Source organism: Protopterus annectens, chromosome 1.part1, assembly GCF_019279795.1.
Source record: "Protopterus annectens isolate FY-2018-M chromosome 1.part1, PAN1.0, whole genome shotgun sequence".
In the NCBI taxonomy this organism is placed as follows: domain Eukaryota; kingdom Metazoa; phylum Chordata; order Ceratodontiformes; family Protopteridae; genus Protopterus; species Protopterus annectens.
This window is the reverse complement of record NC_056726.1, coordinates 695,556,610-695,579,109: the sequence shown is the minus strand read 5'-3', so window position 1 is coordinate 695,579,109 and position 22,500 is coordinate 695,556,610.

Genomic DNA, 22,500 nt, shown 5'->3' with positions numbered 1-22,500 from the left:
AGGACAACTTACAGGGGTGGTATGTGATGCATGTGGTGGGTAAACACCTTGGATGGTGTGTGTGGTCAGTGATGTGGAAGCCCCATGACCCCCAATATGTACACATTGGGAACAAGCCTCCCACCCACTGCTACTCACAACAGCAGTCCACGTTCCAAAAGTGCCTGACCTGGAGGCTGAGCAGGAGGTGCATGTGGACCCTGTGAATGTGTACTGGGTGCCTCAATATGATGTAGCACATCCCACTTGTATCTGTGGAGCCCCTTATGGAACAGACCCTGGACCTGACCTCGGGGGACAAGATCATGTCTGTGTGTGCCCCCAGGGGTGGACAACATCCCCTGAGTTGGTTTCACCTGAAAGTATTGCTGGACCAGTACATGAGGAGGCCCCGGGGTGGGTCCCACATGTGATGTGGCCTGGTAACATGGACAGATGAGTTTGGAGAGGTGGTTCTGCTGGCCAATAGTACAGAAACATGCTATTGTGTCACTGTTACAGAACATATGTAGGTAGTAACATTCTACCCAATCCCAGAACATGTCCAACAGCATGCATAGATAACCGCAATAACACAAAATGTCAGATGTGCAGCAAACACATAGCAAGCATACCACAGGAATATATGGAACCATTGTGGCCCTGACAATGGCATGCAGGTGAATAGTCTGTAACAGGCCAGCAATGATAGTGTCCAGACAGGGAACATGGCTACAAACCCATTGCACAAAGTGTGGTACAATACAATATCTGCCCCACTGGTAGGTAAGCTGTAGCCATACCTATTGAGTTGTGTGTACAGTATGTTGTCACTGATATGGTGGGGGTGGATGATAGTCATTTGTATTAAGAACTGTGGTAACCTTGCTGCATGACTTGCTCACACCTGTGTCCATCTATATGCCTTTCAGGCAAGATGTCACATGGAAGGCTTCCGGCTTACTCAGCAGCTGAGAATGACATTGCAGTAAACTACCTAATCCAGCACTACCCTGTCTTGCTTTGCCGGGCTGCCCATGATCAGCAGGAGTGGACCGCCCTCTGGAACAACCTAGTTCACAGGGTCAATGATGCCAGACTGCAGAACCACAGTTATGAGCAGGTCCAGCATTATTGTTCTGACCAGTTTCGCAATGCCTGTCAGTGGGCTGCTGCGGTCAGGGGATCACCTCGCAACAGGGGGTGCCATGCCATCCATCTCCCTTGACATGTGTGGAGGAGCTCCTGGCCAGCCTCGTGGCACCTGCCCATCCACATAGCCAACAACTGCCAGACTCCATTGTGGAGGTGGGTGCTACCCACACACTGGCTGAGGAGCATGCAGGTAAGGCCACAGGGAACATCAGTAGACCACTGTTGCATATACATCGCCATCTGTACAGGTAGATCATGCATATCTGACATGTCAAAGATTTAATTTGTTGCTGCATAGTAGTGATAAACAGATGTGCATATGTGGTAGTATTGTGGACATGTACTGTTGATGTATTGTAATGCTGCACCCACCCTGTAGCAATGCTACAGGTGTGGCCACTGACTTTACATCTCTCACCCTCTTATGTAGGTCCCCCCGGTATACCACCAAGGCAGCAGGCTTTAGCTGGTGAGTATGGTTTATGTTGATGCTTGCCAATACACCGATTATGTAATGGCTATGGTATATTCCATGCACACATCTAACACACCTACCCAAAATGCATGCTGTACATGTGCACGTATTGTTGCTGTTAAATCCACGGCATCACAGTGGTGACCATGATGTGGTAATGGAAGGGTATCTCAGACACCTGCAAGATAACTTACATCCTGTCATTGTGGAATGTGCCCACAGGGAGTAACATAATTAATGGTGGGAGACATGGCCTACAGTAGGGACATGTTTGAAACATCACCCATATACAGTGCAACACCAGTGTATATATCTGTAGGACAATGACAACTGTTGCAGAGTTATACAATGGCATAACGTATTACTGTGGTTCACAATGTCAGCTGGGACTAGACTGTAACATGTGGTGTTCAGTGTATGGGACACTGCAAACTGACACATGTGTAGGCCTTAATTGTCAAGCATCTGCAAAAAGGCTAAAGGTTGGGGGGTGTCAGCATGACACACCAGTGCACTGCAGCAGGAACCCTAAGGATGCTAAGAATGGCTGTATCTGCACATAGTCAGGGTCAGGAACTGTGGCAGATGTAACCCTAACCCCACAGCAATAGTGATGGCCGTGTGTGAACACCAAGGGATGTGCACATGAGTAGATCTTGCAATCATGCAGATTAGGGGGGCATGTGTAGAGCAGACTGAACATACACTGGCAAATGCAGATGGCCCATGCTAGTATATCCTTGCCAGGAGTAGTAACTGCTGTAGTACACATAACAATAGGTGCAACAAACTGTAATGATAAGGGTGTGCACACATATGCCCACATGGAGTGTATGCATCATGGTCAGCATCCGCACAGCTAACACATTCCGCAGACACTGCATGTGAAAGTACAGGCCATATGTCACATATCTGGCTCATGTACTGTTAATATATGCAGTGATATGGTCCCATGGCAGATCATGGAATGGTGAGTCATATCAATAAGGGTGTGTACACTCCCCATAGCCATGGCATGCTCTGACAGTTGTTAGTGTAATTGTATTGGATTGGTCATACATGGTCCGCTGATGTGGAGAGGTGTAAATCAGACATCAGGCATTCAAAAATGACATCTGTCCACATATCATCCCAGGTATGTGTTGCTGAAAAACATAGGGGCTGTGAGCATTAAAGCTGACATAACTGACACAGTACTACACATTCAGCAATGAGTTGTGCACCTGTGAGGTGTGGTGCACAGTACATGGCAGGGTGCAGGTGCACAGCAATACTGTGTACATGGGTGCAGTGATATCCAGAGGCAGGGGCATCACCTACTAACATAGCCCATGCATCACACACATGTATTCTTTTGCTAGCATGGATTGACTATAACTGCACTGCATACTGTTGTGTACCATATATGTGCAACCTGACCTGTGTGTGTGTGTGTGTGTGTGTGTGTGTGTGTGTGTGTGTGTGTGTGTGTGTGTGTGTGTGTGTGCATCCTTGTGGGTGGTTAGTTTGTCTGTAGGGTCACTCTGGTGAAGTGGAGGGAGGTTGATGCATGTAGGATGCATGTGCACATGTGTGTGTGTTTGTGTGGGTGTCCATGTATGCACATGTGTGATTGTGGGGTTGTTCATACAGCAGTACCTCCCTTTGGGATCATGCAGTGCATGGACATGGACTGCCACATGACACACCAGGAATACTTATCATGTATGTAATCACGGGACATCTGATAGTATAATAAGATCTGTAGCCTGGAACAGGCATTGAGAGGGAAGATAGACACCAGGTATACCCTTAATATTGCATTCATCAGAGAGGTGACTGACAGCCTATGTATGCAGCACTACAGATGCATTGGGGAATTACTAGTCAACACCAGGAAGTGTAGCCATATATTACAGTTGTCACATGATAGACTGATTGAGCAGCATATCTGGCATGTACTGAGCAATACATGCACATGACACTCCAGTGCGTGATATTATGGAATGAACATTGTAGCTCCCACTTATAGGGGCCATGCTCATGATGTCCGGACATACACAGGTTGAACACTGAATGACAGCAGTGAGCCCATGTAAAACCACTCCACTCTGGTCAGGCAGGTAATGGAGTAACAGGTCATGTGTTGTGATCACTTGTCTAGGCATTTAGAGGACTAATACTTTAATGAGTGGTATCAATGAGTGTATGTTATCAAGTATGATGCAGGATGGGGAACGCATGGGAGTATATGTGGGACTGTCTGTAAAATAACAGACAGGTAGGTATTAAGGTGGTGTGTGTGTTTGTGTCAGTGTGTGTGCGTGTGTGTGCGTGTGTGTGTGTGTGTGTGTGTGTGTGTGTGTGTGTGTGTGTGTGTGTGTGTGTGTGTGTGTGTGTGTGTGTGTGTGTGTGTGTGTGTGTGTGTGTGTGTGTGTGTGTGTGTGTGTGTGTGTGTGTGTGTGTGTGTGTGTGTGTGTGTGTGTGTGTGTGTGTGTGTGTGTGTGTGTGTACTGTTATGCAATGCTGTACAGGTCTTAAAGTGCATTTATTGTTTTCCCCCATAGGTAGTGAGGTGGGTCAGGGTCCCTCCTGCATGCAGTCTGATGTTGGTGTCCATACAGACACCGAAGATGATGATAGTACTGTTGAGGCACAGGTGGGGTTGTCAGGGGCCGATACAGTGCCATCATTTGACATTCCCCGTTTAGCCACCCTAACCCCGCACATAATTTCATTACCTATACAGACCCCAATACCAGTGGCCATAGCGGACGGACAGCTTGCGTTTGGTGGCAGTGCACAGGAAAGTGTGGTAACCATGCCTACTTTGTCTGGTTGCAACAGGCATAGCCGAATGTCCGGCAGCCAGGGCATCACATAGGCAGATGTCCCAGGGTGCTTGTGTTAGGGCCGCTGGACATCATGCCCTTGGCAGACGCAACACAGCTTGTGCCAGCATGCACAATTTTCAGGCTGTCATGGTGGTGCAGGCACATATGGAATATTACACCAGCAGGGCCTGAGGCTGCAGAGGGCTGCTCTCACATCTGCAAGTGACAACTTCCGTGAACTGTCTGATGCCATCCGTGCTTGTACTGAGCTCATGGATCGATAGTTTGGTGAGATGATGGCCCTCATCGACAGTGGTTTGTCCTTGCCTGAACATGTGGTGGGAGTGCAGATATGGCCACGTGGACGTAGGCCAGCAATGCCAACAGCTGGAAGTCAATGTGGACATGCTAGGATACCAAGGGGCTCCAGTAGTGGAAGTACAAGCCTTGGAACTGCAGGGGGTGCTGTCCACACCACACCACAACAGGCCACGAGCATGTTGTCCTGGGCAGTCCCAGGAGTGACCTGGTTCCAGCAGACATTTGTCATTATTAGGTGAGTATAGCACATCGAGGCCTGTACCCAGATGTGCCCATGGAACCCCTGGCAGACACAGTCCATGGGTCCATGGACGGAGGCAGTGAACTGTACACCCTGCTAGGTATGGTCTGCAGCAGTCCATAAACACCTGTGTAGGACAGCCACATGGCATAACTGTGTGCATGCATGCCAACACACTATACAAACACACCTAGGGCAACCCCATACCTACACACATCACACCACCACTCCCAGTTCACCTCATTACACCCCTCACCCACACACTTGGTGTCAAATGTATGGCCCACCCTTGCCCTCTGGTAAACCAACCACACCCTGTGCATATGATGATACCTGTGCCACATCTCTGTCATCCATACCATCAATGCAGGGACAGGCTAATATGGTTCTGATGCATACAGTGACTGTACTACAGTGTACCTAAGTACAGCAGTGTAACATGTTGTCAGGAATAAAGTGTAATGCATATATGTCAGGTAGTGTAGCCATCCAGCAAAAATGCATTATAGCTGTTAGTAACACAGGTTGATTGTGGACTCTATAATGTTATCCCTTTGTGTTGTAGGTGTATATGTGTCAGCATGAGGATGGTCTGCAGTCATTTTCCACAATGGGGTATGGCACTGTGGTGACACCATGGCTGTGACATATCTGGGGTACAGTTGAACACATGTCACAGGTTTTTATAACAGTTATTGCCTGTGCCACATGGACAGGTGACCCGCTGGGAGGTGTATAATCTACAACCTGATGTAGACCCATCCACATACACACACACATTTACTTGGTACCACTGGGACTTGACCCCTACCTAGGTATGTAGTGATACTGAAGTGTGTGGCATTCATTGCACACACCACACAGTGTTTAGGGTGAGGTGTGTTCCAGTTTACATGTTACATGTAGAACATCCCCAGACATGTACAGTATGCTAATGGGGGTGTAATGGGTGTATATGGACAATACATAGTGTGACATACCTTCATATACACATTAACAGACACATAACATGCAGCCACATGCCTGAGAGACCTGGGCCTATCACTGCTAACTAACCTGACCATGTATCCAATGTGTTACAGGTAGGCTGCACATAGCACATGCATAACTGGCCTGGATTGTGGTATCAGTAACCTGTATGGTTGATGGTGTCAGTGGTAACCATAACGTGGTACATGGGACATATACCAGGTGTACCTTGGTGTAATAAACCAGATAAGAGGCCCCTTGTCAGAAAACAGCAGCTCCACTGGAAAACCTTAACGCAATTTATTAAAAGATAAAACAAGCGTTTTCGCCATAGTTATATGTAGCTTCATCAGAGGTAAAATAATATACAAGTGAGAAACACTACATAAATATCCTGAAAAACAGGAAATGACATTTTTCAATTTCCTGAGGTTCAATTTTGTTACATACTGCATTCAAAACTAATAGCGCTTCTGCGCTCCCATTCTATAACAAAGTTTAAACATTATGCAGAGAACCAGCTCACATAGAAAAATTAAACATTTAAAATTATACTTAAAAAATATATTATTAAATAATGTTAATATTATTAACAATGTACATATAAAATATGTCTTTGACAACAAAAATATTTCTAACTAAAAAGTTCATAGTTAACAATGTATGTTTACAAAGTAGCCTACCTAGGGGCATTAGGGCATAAGTCACGTATATTCAAGTAAATAGAACCTCCCATCATCCAATGGTGTTCATATTGTAAAACAGTACTAACCTCTGGTATTACAATCATGTATTATATTTACATCAACTCATTTTTGCCCATAGGACCCATCCTAAACGTATACATTCATCAAACAGTTGTAAATACCTGTATCAGATGGTTTTGTTTTATCTAAGATAACTTCTTAACTTTAATACAGGTGTGATATTGCAATTGTTGTTAAGTCCTGGATGTCTAAACGCATCCAGTCGCAACTGCCATTCTAACTCTCGATTCTCCAGAATCAATGAGAATGGGCCACCTCTGATCTTCAATGGCATGTGGTCAATGGCCATGAAAGAAAAGTCATGGCCTGGGTTTAGTTCAACATGTTTTGCCAGGGCGTTATCATTCTTGCTATTCCTGATGGCGTACAAATGCTCATACATACGGTCACGGACCCTACGGTCCGTCTTTCCGATGTAAAACGCTTGGCAACAATCACACATCGCTATATATATAATGGACTTGCTCTCACAATTTTACTGGTTTTTGAACGTTTTTCTGGTGTGTTTACCTTGGTGTAATGACAGTGTACACAGCACCCACATACCCCATTGGATATTGTATTCCCTGAAACCCATGATGACACTCTGACATACCCACCATCACACATTGCCCATGACTGCGATACAACTCATTGTATATCCCAACAGTGGTACTACAGGGATATGCATCTAATGCTCATGCCACAGGCATAGTAGAGTGTTGCATTGTCATGCCTCACCTATGGGCAAAAACAACACTATCTGTACTACTGTGTGGCAATGGGTATTGAAATAGGAGTATGTTGCCTCGGAATGCTGTACCCTACAGATATACAGACATGCACACATACACACACTTGCCAGAACTCAATGGGTATTCAATGCCTATCAACCCATTTGTACAACACTGTTGTGCTGGTACTGCAAGGCTCGTTTAGCCGGTAGAAAGAGGAGCTTAACAGGGTACATGTAATGTCCTATACAGAAGCAGCCACAACTGACTATGGCAATGGGTGTTGCAGTGGTTGTGAAGACCCTCTTGGAATTCCGCAGTACAGGTGTGCTAACACACAGACACTGCTATACTCAGTAATGCACACATACATGTGTCAGTACTGGGGTTCATCGTTGCAGGTGGTCATAGCTGTGTTCCTAGCTATTGTCCAAGGAAAGATGGGTTGTGTAGGGGATGTGTCTACAGTGGTATCCTGCCACCTGCCATGTGGCAGCAGGCAATTTATTGACAGACACTACTGTGGTGACCCTCAGGGTGAGAGTGACATGCATCAGTCAATCCTCCAGGTGCCTCCTGGACATGGTCACTGAGGTGATCAAGTTGACATGCATGTAACATGGATTACAACACATGGTTAGTGTCTGTGATAGAGACCTATACCCGAGCATGATCTGTTGACTGTGGTAGTGTAGTGGAGGTACCCATGGCATGTGGTGCTTACAGGGTGTTGTATCCTATATGTGCCAGTTCTTACACAGCTGGGCAGACATTTCAGTGTCAATCAAGCTTAGGTTGCCTCTACATATCCCAGCTGGATACCTGCCATCTGCACATCTGTACAGGGACTGACAGTCATCAGGTTGGCAAGTAGCTATGAAGTAGGATGAATGTGTTGACAGATAGACGTTTGACAACAATATGTATGACATAACTACATGTCAGAAGCCCTGACTAACATGTGCTGTACAGATGGTAGTCTACAGTTACATTCCACATGTTGGATCATTATCCAGTAAGGGTTATATACTGTGACACAGCTCACAAACCAGGGATACAACAGGGAGGCCTCAGAGTCCAGCTATGTCTGCAGGTGTGCCTTTTGTTAGTACTACATTTAGCACTCTACTCTTGCCTGGGTAAGCACTGTCAACAGTAGTACCACCATGATACACTACATGCCAGTGTGACAGCATGTACCCTGGGTTACTACCCCTGTATGTAATGCATTCACATGGATAACAGTGCTGTACAGACCTCATATATGTCTGTGTCCCAGACATGACACTCACACCCCTTGCTACTGTAATGACAGCACATAGGTGCATGTATTGTACATGGCATTACATACACTTATTACATATGTCCTTACCCTGCTATGTTATCAGACTGGGTAGTGTGAACTGGTTACAAGGGCTAAGCCATACTTAGCAGGTGTCAGCATTGCTGCAATATAACAGCTAAGCTGATTTGCACACTGGTAACTGAAGCCTACACTAGTAAGTGCCGCACATTTACCCATAGCTTAGCACCACTTAGCTTCATGCAAATCCATGCAAACATGCTTAAAGCTGCTCAAACCTGCCTTAACCACTCTGTATCTGACAGCCCTTGATCTGCCCAACACCAAAATGAACAGTCCTTGTAGGTCTTGAACCCAGAACGCTGTACACTATAGTCACAATCCTTAACCACTAAGCCATGACCACTGTGAAGATGGCTGTTGTTTTTCCAATATATCTGTCAATACACATATTGATTAGTATTGAACAATTGCTTTTACTTCCACAACTGTGTAGCACTAGTTATTAATATAACTGCTGCATCACATATGTTGTTTTATTATAATGTACACATAGCAGATACATACGGTGAGATACATCTGGAAGGGTATACACAACTGTGAGGTTTACACATGACAGGAATATGGATATATACATATAATAGGTTGTTATATGTACATGTACATACACAAGTATATTCATAAATATGTCTGTATACACATCTGTATAGTACAACATATATACGGCCATGTGTACATCTCTTCGTATATACATATATATATATATATATATATATATATATATATATATATATATATATATATATATATATATAAATAGATATATATATATACACACACACACACACACATATCTATACACATGCACACACACACACACACACACACATACACATGCATATATATATATATATATATATATATATATATATATATATATATATATATATATATATATATATATTTTATATATATATATATATATATATATATATATATATATATATATATGTAGCTATGTATGTATGCGCATCCTATGTGTACAGATATGCCTATTTATGTAGATATATATGTAGATATCTATAAATATATGTGCATACATATCTATTTTGATATACCTATTACTGTCAATATATATGTAGATATCTATAAGTATATGTGCATATGTATCTCTATCTGTATATGTGTAGACATATATTGCTGTGCATATGTATATATCTGAGTATTTATATATATATATATATATATATATATATATATATGTGTGTACATAGTCATATCCATCTATTTATGTCGATATGTATATGTGTGTTTATCTATACAGATATACGGATAATTATATATACATATATGTTCAGCATATGTCCAGAACATGGAGTGAAGTCCTACCTCAGCCCCAATAGTCCCAACCTCTTAGTGTAAGGGGATGTCAGGTATGTATTGCAGGTATATATGTAGACTATTGCTACTGTAATAGGGGTTGTCTTCACAGACATGTTGTGTGTGGGAGGTCAAATCTGCTTTAAACATGTGCGCCATTGCCTACTGGCAGACATCCTAAGGACATCATAGTACAGTGCCACGGCTAGCACAGTAATGATCCTGTGGATTACAGCAGAGATATGGCCAATAAATCTGGACAGTCTGACACACTCTGGTCAGTCCAGAGGTATACACAGAAGCCCTTAGTGCAAGACATGTGGACAAAGCCTGACAATGTGGATGTTAACAGCCATGTAGATGGGTATATCACATAAATACTGGTATACATTTGCCCCCATAGGTTATGCATTCACACTCCTGTCTGTCCTGAACCATAATAACCGCTGGTACAGAGGTGACATGGCCACATACTACCCATTAGTTAGTGACATACATCTGTACACCATCCCACTGCTTTGTCTGGCAGCAGTACATCTGGCAAGTATCTGGACATAACATCACACTGGGTAAGTACACTAAGCTCCTAGGCATGTAACAAAGCACTGTGCAGGCTTCAGGAAGACTGCCACAACACTGGTCTGCATTTCTTATGGGGGGCATACACATGTACCTGCATATATAGCAGGCTCTACAGGCATATCACAGAACAGAGTAACAGACACCTGTGTGAAAGTACATAACCACAACCAGTGTGAACACAGCCACAGCTACATGTGGTAAGCTAGTGTAATATTACAGTACATGGACTAGCTGATTAACACCATCCTCATATGTGCCACTCATGCACTAACCCTAGATATACTGGGCCACTACACAGTGTGATCCGATGCCTATCTGTGGTATGGGACATGTGTGTCTTTGGCCCTACAAACATGTAATCTGATAGAGTAACATACACTGGAGCAGCATGTAACATCAGATAGAACAGGACCAAGAACAATGACATCTACCACAGTTTGTACACAGGCCAAGGTACATATTCACAATACACACACTGTCGACAATCACATAGGTACACAGACCTCAGTACTGTACACACAACCACAGAATGCCCAGGTTATGTCCTCAAATATAACCCCTACTATACACAACATGTGTAGCAGTCTAATATATCACTGGCTTGTTATCAGATATGATGTCAATAAATGATGGTGTACAGAACATATGCACCTCTTACAGCATGACATATGTACAAAGGTTGACAGAGTTGTGGCTGGAGGCATAAACACAGGGTCAATATTGACATGTTGGGTGGGAGGTTGGTGGAATGGTTAAGGTGTTTACCTTACAGACAGAAGGTGCAGGGGTTGAATCTCACATGGGGTAATTGGCTAGGCTTAAAATGGCTCTCAAGGGCAGTTAGCCTAGTACTAATCTATGAACCTATGAACCTATGTTGCTGTGATAACCTCATACATATTCTGTTGTAACAGGATTTGTAGTGACATATGCCCTATGGGGGATATGAAGTCAGTAACTCTCATGGCTGTCACCATGTACTGACTGCAATCCTCACACTATGCTTCTGCAGTTCACAGATAGGTGCTCTGTGAGTAACACAAGAAAGAAAAGGCACCACACACTACCCATTCTGCAGATGACCCTACAGATGGGGGTTTCTTCAGAAACATAGCAGTGTCATGACAGGTATTAAAACATGTAGACCAGCCATATCCACACACACTCTGTTAAACCAACATTACTCCAAATGCAGAATAGCAACAGTTACATTCTGTAACCATGTCAGGCACATCCCCCACCTGTGTGTTGGCCTGTTTCCATAGTGTATGTTGTTAGATGTAAATCCCCAATCCATCTGTGATACTGTTTGCCAAACACCAGATCTAGGTCCTGCTCACAATGAATGAAAAAGCCCAACACCAACATGATGTTCCTAGATATTGGAGTGTGTTTCCATGCAATTGGCTATGGGAATGTTACCACAGCTGTTCCACATGCAATCAGCAAGAGGAGGGCTGCAATTCGGGCAGAGGCCATCAGCTGATCATGAGCATCACTTACAAAACACATGCTGCTGCCAAAGCAAAGCAGGTGTAGTTCTCCACATCCATCAGAGAGGGAGAGAGAGAGGCAGACAGATACAAAGTAAGTCAGGGAGGGGGTGGGAGAGTAAAACCTAAGCATGTCTGCGTTACACACCTACCAGTACAGGGTATCAAACCCCTGACTGACTATGTATTGCTATCACATGTCTATACAGTTATTGGATGCGCCACCTAGCTTACATGTTGAGAAGCTCTCCAAACGTATATGTGATTGTGACATCTGCAACAGTTATATGGTAGTGATATGGAAGGTGTAGAACATGTGCCTGCCCACATGAACTGGTGTCAGCATAAACACAGCCACACTCTCTCAGGGACTCACACAAATTGACACACTTGGCAGGGTCAGTAATATTCTTCCTCACTAGTTAGTTTGCCACAATACAGTACTGTGCAAGTATCACATGCAGCACAGGGGTTATCCGGAGGTTATATGGGCAAGGGGTATGTGGAGGTGTCTGACACCAGACAGCATGCTTCAGTATGCCAATGGGGGATGTAGTGAGTGTGAATGTGGTCAAAAGCATCATACACCACAAACACAGACACAGAATGTGAGTACTGACATGCATGCATGCATTGCTTCATGGGTGTGTAGTGGTTGACTGTGCCAGAAGGCTATACAATGCTAGGTGAAGAGTATAACATGGCATCAGGCCACACAGAAGCACCACAGACACAATCACCTACAGTGGCTCAAGGGTGTAGTGTCTGGATTGGCCCATTCAGGTGGGTATTGCATTCACCATCCAGTCACCTGGGTAACTATTGTATGTGGCCATTGCTGTTCAATGCTTGCCATGTATGTGTTATTTAGTCCATGACATGGACAAAGTCTGAGATGTGCACACATCCCACATGCATGTACAGTGATATGTGGAACTGTACCGGGGGTGTTTTGGCCATGTTGTGTACACAGATTGCTATAATCAGATGTGGCTGTCCTGGTCTCATGTGCTGGAAACAGGTAATGGACAGCAGGTTGACCCTGCACCTACAATGAAGCATGATACAGGTATTCCCTGGAGTCAGAGGCATCTGTCCATACAGGGCATGTGTATAAGGCATGGTTTGTCTGTCTTGGGTCACATTTGATGGCACCACACTTGTGGCAGGCATCCAGTGGGGAGCATAGTGAAGGCACACTGTCTGCATATATGTGCTTTCTGTACTGATGGACAGGGTGCCATGCCCTCTGTAGTCCACTGCAATCACACCATGGTTACTATCTGTGGGCAATATGCAGGGCACTACCAATATAGCAGTTGTTGCCTAGGCAATTGTGTTTGTGTATGATGCATGGGTTGAGAGTGTTCTCTGTGCAATACAAGAGTTGCTAACTTTGTTCACCAGGCCTCAATGTCACATGAAGGGGTATGGATTGCCACCCCAGCCTCTCAGCATATGTCACATCTGTTATCCTTGTAAGGTGGACATTGTGACATATAATAGGGCCCCATTATAAGAAATTTGCAAAACCTGCTACACAATGAGTCCAGTTGTTGCACACTCACAGCCATCTCCACACAGGATATGAATGACAACCATAGACACACACACACACACACACACACACACACACACACACACACACACACACACACGCACACACACACATGCACACACACACACACACACACACGCACACACACACACACACACACACACACACACACACACACACACACACACACACACACACACACACACACCTCTGCCATGTCTGGGATTAGAACTTCTACTTAACTAGTTTATTACACTACAGCATTACGCAGTTAAGCAGTTATAGGATGCACCACAGAGATTATTGGACTACACTTTTCCCAAAGGTGTAGTTCAAAGTGAATGACATCAGCAGCCTTGCCAAAGTAGGGAATTTGATTTGTAGTGAGTATGACTAGCCTAAAAAGTATTGCTCCCTACACAGACAAGGTAACACACACACACACAAGCATCCACACTTGCCATGTGTGGGAATAGAACCCCTACCAAAGTACTACATCACACTACAGCATTATGCTGTTATAGGAATCGCCACAAAGATTACTGGGCTATGTCTTTCCCAAAGGTTTATTTCACAGTGACTGCTGTCAGGAAACTTGCCAGAGTAGGCCATTTGATTTGTAGTGAGTGTGGCTAGCCCAAAAGGCATTGATCCCTACACAGACAGAGAGAGACACACACACACACACACACACACACACGCACACACACACACACACACACACACACACACACACACACACACACAAACACACAGTTGCCATGTCTGGGATTAGAACTCCTACCTAACTAGTTTATCACATTTCAGCATTATGCAGTTATATGATGCGCCACAGAGATTACTGGGCTACACCTTTCCTAAAGGAGTATTTCACAGTGAATGACATCAGCAGCCTTGCCAAAGTAAGGCATTTGAATTGCAGTGAGTGTGACTAGCCTAAAAATCATTGTCCCCTACACACACACACACACACACACACACACACACACACACACACACACACACACACACACACGCAGACACACACAGTTGCCATGTCTGGGATTAGATCTCCTACCTAACTAGTTTATTACAGCATTACACTGTTTTAGGATGCACCACAGAGATTACTGGGCTACTCCATTCCCAAAGGTGTATTTCAAAGTAGATGACATCAGCAGGCTTGTCATAGTAGGGCTATGGGATGGGCAGTGTGTGTGCAAGGGCCATAACCCATTCATCTAGAGGTTGACACACCACATGCAGGCACACGAAGGGTTATATTCTGCAGGTACATGTATATAGCTGCTAGGTGACTACTGTCTTGAACAGACATGTTGCACAGCTAGCACTTGCACCACATAGTCTGTAGTGCTGATGGATAACAGTGGCTACTTTCTACAGTGAGTGACATTTACACATCATGTGGTTGTAGCCATTTGGCTGTGTGCTGGGTGGGACAGGCCTCATGATGGATGGCTCTTTGTCAAGTCATTCTCTACCACACATCTATGTATCTCTACTTTTGGCATATTATAGTGTGTTGTCCTTGGATATATGTCTGTATTCCTATCCAATGTGTAAAGCATGACTGGTGCATACTGAGGAGTGTATGCACTAACACCTACAACTGTCAGATATGTATGGTCCACTGTTGTTTGCAGACATGGGGTTAATTTGGTTAAGTGTGTGAGCATGCCCAGTATGCCCTTCTGTATTGAATGTGTGGATCCATTCCAGGTAGTTTGTATTCCAGTGCAGACCTTTGTGCTGTACACCTACAGGTAGCAAACTGTTTCTGCAGGGTATCTGTAGATCATTTGGCAATATGGGGTCAAACTGTGCAAGGGATAGTATCTACTCTAGGTGATTGTGTCTGCGGTGCTTCTGCTACATGGTACTGGTGTTAGCAGAGATATTCAGACTTGTACAGTTATACACAGTAATGTTTTATGTCCTCAAGTACTGTCAGGTGGACATTCTTGCTCACAGTGATATCCTGGGGAACAGGTGAATGCAGCTGTGTCTGGTATTGTGGCCAACTGCCTACATATTCATGGAAAGTTATGCCATTCTGGAGGGGGAGCTGCAGACACTTGCTGCAGGGTCTGTGTATCCAGTTCAGCACCTTGGTACAGTGCTGGTAGAGGATTCCACACTTGTACAGTATGGCCTTATCTTGCTGTGGCAATACCTCACAGCTGTACAGATTCACACAGGTTACCCAGGGGAAGGGGTCATAAGTCAGGACATTACCCCTATTGTGGTGTAAGGGCAGGTTTGTAGACATCCATTTATGTGTTTTCAGCTAGGAATAGTATGTGCACACAGTTGTGTGTCGGACCTTGAACATTCTATGCTGCCCATGCTCCCCCCCCTATTATTCTATCCTCTTCCATGCATTATGCATACATTCTCTAATACTTTCCCTAAGGTTATCACCTCATCACAGCTGTGTTTTGGTGTTGGTCCACAGTTCACGCAGTGGGACATGGTGGATATGTTACTGTGGTAAGTCCACATGGACTTGCATATGGCTTATGTGGAGTGTGTTATGTTGTTATTTTGGTGTCCATGACATAACATGCATTGGCAGTAAGTGTGAGACACAGGCCTTTGGCAGAGGCCTGTAGGCCATTTGGTGGTGTTGCAGGCCAGCTGTGGCAGACCATTGCATTCTATCAGTCCTACAGTCCCAGACCGCCATACAGTATACTCCCCTGGGGTGACAGGGTAGGTGTGCTAGGTGTTCATTCCAATACTTTCTATCAGTATTGATGAGACACCTGCACTGCATGCTGCATTCTTTCACTATTGCCATACACAGGTGGGGGTCATATTGTACCCATTCCCAACATCAGGGATATGACCAGAGAGGTACCTGTGGGTGGTGTTTGGGTGAGCTGGGTACATGTGTGCTATGGACACTACTTGCATCTGACTCACAGATATGTATTGGGCATTCCAGTTATGCTGGCATATGCAGGTACATCAGCTGTTTCCCAATACATCAGTCCTATCACTTTTGTGATCTGCAAGTGTTCGGCCAGACAACACCGGTATTCCCTACTACAGGCCCAGATAATGTGATGCATACCTGTATATACAATTCCAAGGGTGTGACCATTTCACAGTTACACATTATATACTGTATGTCTGGGGTACTTTTCCCTGTCTACTGCTTGTATATCTAGGCCAACAGCTATACCATGTCCATCTTTCAGATGCTGACACATATTCCACCATACATTTACAATGGCTTACTGCTAGCATGTGTTATACTGGTAGGAATTGTCTTTGGCACTGCAGTTGTGAGGACTTGGCCCTGTCATCGGCAGTAGTGGGTAATGGCCACCAGGTCAAACCTCAACATGCATACATACTGACCACTCTCACACAATATGAAACACACACCAACCTAACACACATACCAGCATATTGTACAAATGCTACAATCTATCCTGCTACCTTGGCCACCTCTGGGCATCTGTGCTTCACTGGTATTATACCTACACATACATGTTACTACATTTCTACATAGATTTGGGGGGGCACACCTGACTGTTACTACATGTCTACAAAGGATTGTGCGGCACACCTTCCTGTATCTACATGTCTACATAGGATTGCGGGGCACACCTGTCTGTTACTACTACATGTGTACATTGGATTGGGGGGCACACCAGACCATTTCTACTTTTCTCAATTGGACTGGGGGGCACACCTGACTGTTAATACATGTCTACATAGTTTTTAGGGGGGCACATCTAACTGTTTCTACATTGCTACACAGGATTGGGGGGAACTTGACTGTTACTACCTTTCTACATAGGATTGGGGGGCACACCTGACTGTTACTACATGTCTACATAGGATTGGGGGGGCACACCTGACTGTTACTACATGTCTACATAGGATTTGTGGGTGCACACCTAACTGTTTCAACATTGCTACACAGGATTGGGGGGCACACCTGACACTTGTACACATTTGCTATGACTGTACTGGTATGTCAGGTACTCCATTTCAATCTGTTTTCTAACCTATCATGCTGACTAGAGGCATATCAGTGTACTACAGGTCTTAGGTTTGATTAACCTAAATATTAGTTTTTGACTTCCTATCCTTCAGAACTAATATCCCACTGCCTGACTTGATGTAGTCTGTTTGTGTAGGCCTCGGGGGGTTACTCATATGCATCATTCAGAGGCCTTAGCACAGCCTTTGTTTGTGTTTGTCTACACCTGTCCTGCTGGCTGAGACTGTTGTTGGGTATGTGGACCTCCCTGACTGGCATGCGTGTGTCATATGGACACACATGTGGCCCAGCACATTTCCTGCAGTAGGTTTTGTCACCATGTGTAGTACTGGCTACTATGGTGACACCAGTACTTGTTACAGATCCCATGCTGCCACTATAGGTGTCTACTACCTGCTGGCATCCCATTCAGCCACCCAATTCCCTTGCATGCTGACATCCATACCATAAATACAGGTAACAACACATATTACTCCATTCAGCAATTGGTAAGGAGAGTGACTTACCTTGTAGGTGTGCCAGTATTGAGGATGGTGCTGGAGGGCTGCCAATGCCAGATGCACATTGTACAATCCCTACACATGGTTGAGCACAGGTAGTGTCATGTTTGGCATCTCTTTTACTGTATGTGTGAATCAGAGTGAGATGTCATTCCCTTGGTTCCTCCTGCATCAGTCTATGTGCTATGCGTTGCCTCTTTGCCAAGGCCAAGGCATACTGGGCACATCTCCTTCTGCCTACTGGGGCAAGCTCAGGTTGTTCCTCCTCCAAGTCACTCTGTGCCTGTGCAGGCCTTGGCAATAGTGCGGGGCTGTGTGTCTCTACCCAGTGCTGTTCCTGCTGCAGCTGTTTCCGCCGGATCATATTGTGTAGTATGGCACATATGATAACAATTTGAGTACATGTAGCTGATGAGCACTGCAAAGCTCCACCGGAAGCATCCAGGCACCGGCACCATGACTTGACCATCCCAAAAACATGCTCTATTATAATTCTGGTCTGTGCGTGTGCCTCATTATGGAGTTCTTGTTCGGGTGTGTGTGCATTTCTGATGGGTGTCATCAGCCACGGCTCCAGTGTGTAATCCGCACCCCCCACTAGGTGACCGTATGGGATGCGCCCATTGGCAAGTCTCTGGTACAGCTGCATCAGATGCCAGATGTGGGAATCGTGATAGCTTCCAAGACAGCCAGCACACACATTCATTATTATGGTCTGGGCATTGCACACAACCTGTCAGTTGATGGAGGGGATGCCCTTGCAGTTGATTTAGACCCTACCCTGCTCACCAGGTGGTGCTTTGATGCATATGTGCATGAGGTCTATAGCACCCACTACCTCAGGGTATTCTGCTATTTGGTGGAAGAGATGCATATTGCTGGCCAATGCCTCACGAGTGTTGGGGAAATATACATGCTCACCGACATATGCTGACACGGCATCCAGGAACTGGTGGAGTACCCTGGATGCTGATGTCTGTGAGATCCCCATACAATCCCCAGTTGGCCTTTGGAAGGTACCTGTAGCTAGTATTCTTAGGCCTACACATACCTTGGTATCCACTGGGAAGGGCTCCCCTCTGTTAATTCTGTGTGTGAGGTGTGGCCGGTACAGGTCAACAATTTGCTGTAGGAGGTTCCTGTCCACCCTATAGTGCTCCACTATCTCCAGCTCATGTAGCCCCTGGTAGGGTCCCCTGGGTCTGTACACTCACTCTTCTCCATCTCCTCACTGTGGGTTGGTTGACAACATTCTCATCCTCACTACCCTCAGCCTCTTCCACATGTTTTTGTATGATAGCTATTGCAGCCCCTATCATTTTGTTGGTTTTGTTTAAAATTCCCCTGCTTGTATACACTTGTGGTGTAGAGTATGTGAGAAAATCAGAGGGAAAGGTATTTGCATAGTTTATAGTAGTGTTCTGTGCTTGGTTGGGCTGCTTCCTCTGTAATTGGCTGATTCTGATACATTTCACCTGACAGCTAAGCTAGTTCTTCCTGATTACCTTCCTACTGCTGTTTTCCATTCCCACTGCCTTTCTATTTAAGCCTGTGGGCGCACCGTACAAACACAGTGCTCAAATGTGCACAGAGCTGCTATTTCCTAGTTTACTTTTTTTTCCCTTTAAACATGGTGCACGGAGCGCACAACTGCTTAGGCAATGTAAAGAGTGCTAGACAGCCTCAGACATACCCCCTTGGTTAGCTCTGCTATGCTAAGGGCAAATACGAGCCACAGGGCTCCAATCCGCTTACAGTATGATTGACACACACTCCCTATGATAACAGTTAACTCCTAGGCTTGCACCAAGCTATTCCTGTACTTACACTGTTGGATGCTGACTAGCATGCAGGGAATATCTGGGATTCAGTATAATTCCCCTCATTTGCATAGGATTGCCTGCTGATGCATAGTTACAGGTCCCACACTGAGCCTCCTCCCTTAGCAACCACTATTCACTGGCCATGTTGTCTTCTGCCTGCCATTGAGTATAATGGCAAAATAGTGATTTTGGTTAGAATGCTTATTTTAGGGGTTTTTTTCTTATTTTTTGCCTGATCCCATTTGTGCACTGCTGCCCTGTGCTTAAACATTCGAGATCGGCAAAAAATAAATAAATAAATAAAGTTGATTTTTTTATTTTTGCAGCTGTTTTCCATGCCAATGGTCTTATATTTGATCATTGGCATGCTTTCTAAATAATATCCACCCATACTTTGGAGCTGTCATGGCTCCATTTTGTAGTTTGCAGAAATGTACTCAGTTACTTTAGGAGTACATTTTTGCAGATTACACTAGTCCTGCACAACCGGCTTCCAGCTTCCTGGATCACAAATTCACCTCATTTGCATGGATTTCACCTGCAAAAGGGGTAATTTGCATACAGGGGCTGAGTCCATGCAGGACTAATGCAAGAGCGCTCATGCACATCCCTACAGCTTATTCCTGGATCACACAGCAGACATATTGCCTGCTGGAGCTCCTGCACTAGTCCTGCACATCGTGCAGGGCTTATTGACTCTAGGAGCAGGTGACGAACAATGTTAGGGGTGGCCCTGTCTCTTTATGGTTGGAGAGATGAAAACTACTGTGACAACTTAGATGTAATGCACTTAGATACTCTGGCATTAATGAAATGTGCTCTATAGCATGCATATTGAAACTTAGAAGTCTTATTAGATAAGCATTTAAAAATTTTCTATAAGGAATATTTTAATGAAGTGCAAATAGCTTCATATATATATATATATATATATATATATATATATATATATATACACACACACACATATATATATATATATATATATATATATATATATATATATATATATATGTATTTTTTAAATATATTTTTATATAAATTCATTTAATATAAACATTTAGATAATTTATTTAGGAGTAACACTTTCAACATATTGTCATATTTTATCCATGTACTAATATACATATGTATGTTTCAACTTATGTCTTTTGTATTTTATATACTGATACATAAATACATATTATGCATACATTTTATATATACACATGCATTTTATTTCCATTATTATTGAATATAATGTTTTAAGTTTTTAATTGACTAATTAACTTGTTTGGGGTTTCATCTTGGGAGGATGTATTTAAATTATTGTTTTCTGTCTTGATTCTTCTTTTGTCTGAAGAAGTACAGGTACCATCCTGTATGAAAGGGCTTACTTACTAGGATTAAATTATTGTTTTTGAGTGCTCCTTTGTCCTGTGCCATTTTTTGTTATTTTGCTAGTTTGTTCATTTAGTTTTTCATCATATATAAGGCCTCTTACACATAAAATGTCTGGCAGTCTGATACCTAACTGGGATGATATTACGAATTATGTCACTAAATAATGATATACCATATCTCTATGCTTCTGACTGCATGATATATGGACAAAGTTTGACATACTCATAGACAGAGGCCTAAACACAGGTCCAGGATGGAGATATTGCTGTTATAAATTGAGAAAGTAGCTGGTGTAGGTCTAATCCTATCCCACCTGTCACACACAGTGCAAATGTGAATATCCCACACTCTGCTGTGTCCACCCCTGAATCCTGCCTGTCTGTACAATCCCACTGTCTGAAAACAATATAATGTAGCCAGTCACACTATCCTCCTGTAGACTTCACATATCACTCTTAATGGTACTTGTCTGTCACAAATAACTCCTGACTCCCATCCCCACCACACACAACCTCTCTCCCACACTGCCCATGACTCTGAACTGGTGTTCCCAAGTAGTTAGACCTTCCTGCAGGCATAGCTAACATTGGGTAGGACAATGGTTCAGGTTGTAGCCTGCTATAGTTCCCGAAACATGTCCCAACACTCACAATCCATGTCCCTAAACACCCTGGAGGCTGATATTGTCCAACCTAACACTCATATACTGGTTGACTTCAACTACCCCACCATTTACTGGGAAACTTCTCATGTACCAATGCACATGCCCATCACATTTACTTGGTCCTTCCTAACATGGGCGACTGTTGCTCGACACCAGTAGACAATTCCCCCTTGTTATATCTGAACACAAATGAATCACCTTTGGAAATCCATGGCCCTCCCACCCCCCACCCCTGTACAGGTAACCACCATGAAAAGCCTTTCCAATGTTGAATATGACCTCATAACAACAGAGGTGGCTAACCTCACAGCAGCCATGCAAATGGAGACTAGGTGCATGACAGCTGAATCAAACAACAATGCA